The sequence below is a fragment of the Nomascus leucogenys genome, chromosome 17 (genome assembly GCF_006542625.1).
Source record: "Nomascus leucogenys isolate Asia chromosome 17, Asia_NLE_v1, whole genome shotgun sequence".
Taxonomy (NCBI): domain Eukaryota; kingdom Metazoa; phylum Chordata; class Mammalia; order Primates; family Hylobatidae; genus Nomascus; species Nomascus leucogenys.
The window spans coordinates 7,289,131-7,297,233 of record NC_044397.1 but is presented as its reverse complement, the minus strand read 5'-3'; positions in this window follow the sequence as shown (position 1 = coordinate 7,297,233).

Sequence of the window (8,103 nt, the reverse complement as noted above, 5' to 3'; positions counted from 1 at the left end):
AAGGAGGGAGGGAGGGAGGAAAAGAAGGAAGGAGAAGGGGAGCGGAAGGGAAAGGAAGGGAAGGGAAGGGAAAGGAAGGGGAGGGGAGGAAAGGAAAGGGGAGGGGAGGGGAGAAAGGAGGAAGGAAGGAAGGAAGGAGGGAGGGAGGGAGGGAGGGAGGGAGGGAGGGAGGGAGGGACAAGATGAGCAGGTGAGCACCAAGGGAGGGAGGGATGGAAGGATTGAATCATCAAGTGAATCTGAAGGAAATGGGAACCTCGTCTTGATTCTTTTTATTATTCTGAGAGAAAACCAACAGCTGGGGAAGTCGACCCTGCAGGGGGGCTTCGTGTAGGGTAAGAGTGATCCCTGGGTTTTATTTGCCCTCCTCCACTGGGGAGCAAGCCCTGTTCATGCTGCTCGCCCACTAATTCAGCCTCACCCCCTGGGGCCCACTCCTCCATGCCTGGCCCCTCTCAGAGGAGGCCTTTCTCTGCATCACTGGAGCAGGGCTGAGCACCCCCTCTTCCATGGCTGCCTTTGCCCTTCAGGCCTGGGAGGGCTGGGGGAGGGGCTGGAGAGGAGGTCAAGAGAATCTGTGGGAGCCTTTCTGGCCTCAGACATCCTCTGAGGGCCAGTGGGCGCCAGACACACAGTAGGAGCTTGGTAGATGGCTGAGGAATGGCAGGAGCTCAGCCCAGTGTTCAGCCCCAGCGGGGCCTGAGAGGGCCCAAGCACGGCGACCACCGGAGGAGCTCCTTCCCCGTACCCCACCACAGGAGCCAGCTGGGAAACACAAAGCTGGTTTTCCGGTTTTCCCCAGAGCCAGCTGCTCTGTACCTGAGAAGTCAGTGCTTCCCGGATCCCAGTCAGCATGGGCTCTTCTCCTAGGCCCTGAGCCTACATCCAGAAACATCCTCCTGGGGTTTATCTGCTCCCGCAACCCGCCCAGTACTGGAAGCTCTGACTTCCTCAACAAGGATCGCAAGGGGAAAATGACCAGTGGGGTAGGGGGAAGAGGCCAGAGCCTTGATCACTCTGCCTGCCGCTGGCATCCTGTGGGGGCCTAGCTGGCTGGGGTCACCTCCCTCTTCCCCACACAGAGCTGGCAGGACAGCCGGTTTATCCTGCTTCAGCCACAGCCTGCAGAAAGCACGTTCCCCTCGGAGCCCCGGGCCACTAGCCAGTCCACTGGGGACATCCCTCAGAGAAGGGAGGGGAGGGAGAGACAGGGCGGACACCCAGGCTGGCACACTGTGGCCAGCCACCCGGCTCCACTGACTGGCGGTTTCATGTCTGGCTCCCTGAGGTCCAGATGGTCCCAACACGTCCCTGGGGGGTAAGCAGACTCTTGCCCAAACTTGAACTCACAGCTCCAGCCCCCAGAGGCTCCAAGCCAGGGCCCCAAAGGAGGGAGGGAAGAGGGAAGAGGCTTCTGGAGCCTACACAGGGCTCCTGGGTGTGGCTCACAGGCTCTGTGGTGCGAAGCCGGAGCAGCGGGAATGCAGAGCAGGGTAGATGGACGTGTAGAACTCCCGGACGAGGTGGGACAGAAATGGGTCTGGACGGAAGGAGAAGAAAGGCTGGAGGAAGACAGCAGGAAAGACTCCACATAGAGGAAAGGCTTTTCCTAGCCTGGAAGCTGACAAGATGACTTCCACCTCTCCTCCCCTTATTTCCTGACCTTTTCCTACCCGCATCTGCTCGCCTGCCTCTGGGCCTTTGTTCATGCCATTTCCCCCACCAGAAGTGTTCTTCCCCACCCACCTATCCTTCAAGGTGGCCTCCCGAGTTAGCCCCTCTGTAACATCTTCCCTGGCTCTTCCTAGCTAGAAGCAGTGTCTCCTGACCTCTCAGAGGACGTGCTTTATGTGCTCCACTTTTTTCTGTCAGCTTTGCCTCCCTCATACTCATTCATGCCAGCAATCAACAGGCGTGATTTAAATGGCCACTGTGTCAGGTGCTAGAGGAATCCTCAGCAGAGTTAGACATGGTTTCTGCTTCCAAGTTGATAGCAAATAACCCTTCTACAGTGGCATGGTACTAGAATTCAATTCAAGAAACATTTAAATGAACACCTACTGTGTGCTGGGCATTCTCCTAGACCCTCAGAATAAGAAACCAGGACATGAGGAGAGCTAAGTGCTGGCTGGAGGTGGGCCTAGGGGGCTTTGCAAGCTCAGACTCAGGGCCTGGGGACAGGGGCAATACCTCAGCTAAGAGTTCCAAGTGAGAGCAGGCCTCAGCCAAGACAGGAAGTTAGGAGAAGGCTTTCCAGGCCCAGGAAACAGCATTGTAAAGGTACAGACTTGGCAGGTTGGAGCAGTGCAGGCTCAGGGGCATGTTTAGCTGGAGACATAGAGGGAACATGGGGCATGTTTGCTGGGAAGAAGGGCTGAGGCCAGAGCGCCAAGACAGTCACTCTCAGAGCTGGGGCTTGTGCTGGCATTCTCCCCAACTTCATTTTATACCCTTCTGTGTTCTGGGGGGCTGGCCCCCATGGACTGCCTCACCCTGGCTCTCCTGCCCTCTGGCTTCTGGTTGAATTCAGCCAATGGGAGGCACCAGCAGATAATCTGAAGATGGGAGGAGAGAGAGGCACCTCCAGCAACCTTGCTAGACCACAGTGTGGTGAGTATGTCCCTCTATCTATGGCTGCACGGCTCCTAGCAAGTGACCCCTCTCCTGCAGCAACGACCTTCACCAGGCTCCAGCAGCAGCTGCCTCCTGGTCCCTTCAGGCCCAGAGGTGACTCTGGCCATTGCTCTTGCCCGGACTGCTCCATCTCACGCTGATTCCCTTGACCCTGCTCACACTCCCATAAATAACCCTGCGTTCAACTCTGTGATGGCTGTCAGCTAAGAGGGCTCTGGAGTCATGGCTGGGCTGACTTCATGGAGGAGCAGGTCTCATTAGGAGAAAAGGATGGAGGGGTCTTGGAGACAGGTGAGGGCTTTGGACAGGGGATGCAGGGTGTGCTTGAGGCAAAGGTGGTGGCAGGAGCCAGAGCAGTGGGTGAGATCCTGGTATCTCTTTTCCCCAGAGTAGGTAAAAGAGAAGGTCAAAAAAATGGAGGGAAACAAGAAAGCACCGGGTGTCCTGGGGGCCCAGGATCTAGCTAGTATGTAAAGAAGTCAGGCCAATATGCAGGGCAAACATCCCACCACACCCCAGGGTGAATATATCCCACCATGCCCTGGGGCCAACATCCCATTATGGCATCCCATTATGTGACATGCCCTGGGGCAAACACCCCGCTATCCCCTGGGGTGGAACACCCCAGGACAAACATGCTCTAGGGTGAACGCCCCACTATGCCCTCGGGCAAACTATGCTCCGGCCCTGAGGCAAACATCCCATCGTGCCCCACGGCAGGCCAGTCCACTGGGAAAGGCTTGTTTCTTCGGAGTAGAGAATTAGAGATATTTTTGGGCTGAGTGCTCACACCTGTAACCCCAGCATTTTGGGAGGCTGAGGGGGCCGGATCACTTGAGGTCAAGAGTTTGAGACCAGCCTGGCCAACATGCTGAAACTCCACCCCTACTAAAAATACAAAAAAAAATTAGCTGGACCTGGTAGCAGGCGCCTGTAGTCCAGGCTACTTGGGAGGCTGGGTCAGGAGAATCACTTGAACCAGGGAGACAGAGGTTGCAGTGAGCCGAGATTGTGCCACTGCACTCCAGCCTGGGTGAGACTCTGTCTCCAAAAAATAAAAAATTAAATTAAGGGACGTTTTGGGGAAATGGGAGAACAGTTATTGAATTACTACCTTATTTAATCCTCATATCAAATGCCTCAGAGAGACAAAGTACCCTGGCCTATGTAACTGGTAACTGGCGAGGCTGGGATTTGAACCAGGGCGGTCTGACTATGTAGCTGTGTCGGCTGCCCTTTAGGTAGTGCTGAATCTTCTCTGTAGCAGCTGGAAGGTGCTCTTTCCTCACTTGCTGTCTTTCCATACTGGGGGAGCTCACTTCCTTACTTCCCAGGCCAGCCCTCTTATTGCTGCAAAGCTTGGGGTTCAAGGTAGCCGTGTCTTAGTTGTTCTCCCACATTCATATTAATCCTGCCCGTTGGTGTGGCCCACACACAACCCCATTCTGTGCGCCACAGGACAGCCTTTCCTGGGCTTGAAGACTGCCCCTGCCGCTCCCACCTCCTCTCATCCTTGAACTTGAGCTGGGGTTTCAGGATTCCTCTCCATCCCTATTCCGCAACCCTCAGGTTCTGAAAAACTGACACATAGATCCTCGTGGGAATTTAGAAACAGGCCCTACTTCAAATAAATTCAATATGTGAAAACTGAGACCAACACGACGGCTTCCCCTCTTCTCCTCCTTTCCAAAGTTTCCCACTGTGGCCCAGGGCCTGGCTGCATGATGGGGCCTAAGGTCCCTTCCAGCCCTGGGACTCTGTGGTTCCAGCAATTCCTCTGCAAGGCCCTAAACACTCCCCAAGGCCATGAGGTCTCCTTTTGAAAGAGGTGCCAGGCCTCCTTCCCTCCTAGCTTCATGGACTCAACTCCAGCCCCTTCCCTGCTCCTGCATGGCAGGCAGCGTGCTCAGCCCCACTGGGCCGGAGGCACTCTTTGCACACACGCGGACACCCCCTGCATCCCACAGCTGCAGCCCTAATCCTAGACTTGTTTAAAACTGAATTATGAGCCTGTCGTGTGGTAGCTGCGAAGCGGAGGCGGAAAAGGATTTACCGGCCACATTAAATCATGTGCTTATTGTTAAGTGAGCTGGGCAAAGGAGGTGCTTAGAAGCTCTACATCCCTCCCCCTCCTCCCGACGTCCCACCGAAGTGCCCCCACCCACGCACAAAGGCCATCTCTGAGGTCTTACCAGTTTATTTCAGAAGCTCACACTGGTTCCCTTGGCCCCACATCCCTTGCAGTGGTGGACAGAGGTTATTTTGTCCCCATTGTACAGATAAGTAGACCCAAGGTCTCAGAGAGTTGAGGCAATTTGCCTTCAATCTTACAGCGAGGATGAAATGGAAAGAAGAGGCTTCTTGGCCTAGTGCCCCTGCACCCCTGATTTTCCAAGCACAATTGCACATATAAGCACTCCAGGCACTTTTTTGGAAAGAACTCTTGAGCTTTAGGTATAAAGTTCATGTGACCCACAGCAGGCAGAGTTCAGCTCTCCCTGTGAAGGTCTCAGGCTATTCTGGCGAGACTCTTGAGAAAGCACAGAGGCCTGGCTTTGGGGTCAGGGAGAAACTCCAGGACCCTGTGCCCCCTCCCAAACCCACTCCACACCAGTGCCAGTCAAATGCTGGAGGATAGGTTCACAGTCCAGTGTGAAATTCTTATAGGAAGCAATCAGGCAGCCCCCGTCCTCATCTCCATTCACTCTCAGCCAGTGCCCATCCGCTTCCCATCTCCACACCCACACTCTGGCTCCCCATGGGAGGCCACTGTTTGCTCCCACACTCTGCTCTCCCTCCTCACATTCCTGGCTGGTCCCCTCCCAACCCACTGTCTCTAGGCATCCCCCACTCACCCACCCCCGCAAGGTGCCCCTGGCCAGACCCTGCCCTGAAGCTGGGACACTGTGAGATCCCCACCAGACCACCTTCCCGAGGGAACAGCTGAGCCCAGGGGGCTTGATCAGGGTATTCAGGCAGCTGGCAGGCAGCTCTTCGTATTGGCAGCATTGGTGGGACCCACTGCCCCTGAAAAGAATTCTGAGGCATCTTTGACTCTGTTTAGTGGGCATTTTTACAGCTTTTACAGCTGGAAAAGGGGCACAGCCAGTGAAGTGTGGGCCCTCGGCATTAGCAGCCCTTCTGCCTACCAGGAACACACTGTGATCTAGACTGAACCCCACAGCCCCATCCAAGTCCCCACAGGGACCCAGTTCCACCTGAATTACCATTACCATACTGCAGGCACTTAAAGGCGTTTCACACTCATAGTCTCACAGAAAGCCCATAACATTCCAGTTTGAGCAGGCTGGGGGTGGGGAGTATTACCCATTTTACAGGGCACAAGACTGAGGTCTACAGAGCAGACCTGAGGTCAGCTGGTGGCAGTGATCCAGCAAGGGCAGGGACCCAGAAGTCCTCATCCCCATCTGGGTGCTGTCTGCCTAGGCAGAGAGGAGAAGTCTGCCCAGGTTCTGCAGAGCCTGACAGACAGATCGTGACCCCACTGACCTCATCAGGGGTCATTTTCTGTTCAGCCAGAAAAAGACTCCTTGTCACAGTTGCCCACCGCCATCCTCACCTAGCAGGACTGAGCTGCAGAGTTGAGAGGAGAGCAATATCCCCTGAAGGGTGGGCTTTCAAGTTACCCCCTTACAGGTGGGGCTGTGGACCTGTAGATTTAGGTCTACTGGCTTTCGCCGGAGTCGGCTCCTCAAGGACATTAAGGAAGGGCTTCAGTTCCCCACCAGCTGTTAAGAGCCCCTAGCCGGGTGAAGTGAGTCTCTCCCTGGAAAAGCAATGCCTTTGGCTGAAGAAGCCAGATTCACAGGGAGAGGGGGAGGGCAGTGTTCTGGGTCTCCTGGCTTCTGGGGGGTGGGGAGGGGTGAAGGCTGAAGCTGCAGGGGAGGGCTGTTGACCCCAGGCTCCAAAGTGCCGCTCAGCACCCCTCCTAAGAGGGTTCTCACTCCCACTCAAGCTAGGATAGGGCTGGGTAAGGTGGGGCAGTTGACAGAGTTGGGCCAAGAATTCAGGTGTTTCCAAAGGAGGTGGTCAATAATGAGGAAATGGCCAGAAGGGAGGGATGGAGAAGGGAGGTAGTAAAGAGTCTGGCAGGAAACCGAGAGGAAAGGGACAGGTAAATTGAGCATGATGTCTGAGAGGGGTATTGGGACAGGCGTTTTACGTATCTAATTGTAACAACAGGCTTGAAGGAAGGTAGGAGCACCTTTCTGTGGATTAAACTACGGAGACTTAGCAAGATTAACGTGACTTTCCCTCAAGGTCATACAAAATGAATGACCTCTAAGTCGCAGAACTCAGGCTTAGGCTCTGTGACACTAAGCCTGGGACTCTTTCTTCCCCCACCAGACTCCCAGTCCTTGAGAGCTGTATCCATTGATTCCCCCACCATATCTAGTACCAAGCTCAGGATTTCATAATATAGTAATAGGTGTTCAATAAATATTGTCGTCCTGTTGACTTTCAAGGCCACAGTTTCCCTTGTTTAGAAAATAGCTAACAAATCCTAAGGCACACCTGCCTGGAGAGTGTCTATACCTGGGCTCTGTGGAGGCTCCATTCCAGCCCTTCTATCCTTAATCTGCCCCCCAACCCCATAGTCACCCTGTACCATCTAGGCTCAAAAAGGTTTCAGTGTCTCCACCCATGAAATAACATGGGGGACAGAGTAGCCACCTAGGTTTCTCCCGGAGCTCCTGATCTGTGGCTGAGGACCACAGCCTCCACCTTCCACCCTAGCACTGCTGTGCCAGGCATCTCAGATCAAAATATTCCCCAGAAGCACAGAAAGTCTAATTCATTTCATGTTTCAGGAGGAAGTCCCATGAAGAAATAAAGAACATGTGGTGAATCACAGAGAAATGGCTGTAAAGATTCAAGCCTCAACCTTGGTCCTCCCTAGTCACATGACTACAGGCAAACCTCTTCTCTCTCAGACTCAGTTTTTGCATCAGTGCAATAGGAATGGTATCTGCCATGCTAACCTCACAGGACTGCTGTGTGTTCAAATGAATCAGGTATGGGAAAGACACTTCTGCAGGCAGGGAAGAGGTGTGCAAAGGCAATTTGCTTTTACGGAACTTACATTACTGTCATTTCCCATCGTTATTTTAATGCCCAAAAGGTTTGGGAGGCATTTCTCTAACTGAGGTGTTCGTGGTAAGCCCACACTCACTCCTGCCTGGAAAAGGTTTTACATAGACTGAGGAGACCTGAGGCAGTTGCTGAGCTGCTTAGAACAGTGTCTCTGGGTCACAGCCATCCCATTACTGGGCATATCCCCAAAGGATTGTAAATCATGCTACTATAAAGACACATGCACACATATGTTTATTGCAGCACTATTCACAATAGCAAAGACTTGGAACCAACCCAAATGTCCATCAATGATAGACTGGATTAAGAAAATGTGGCACATATACACCATGGAATACTATGCAGCCATAAAAA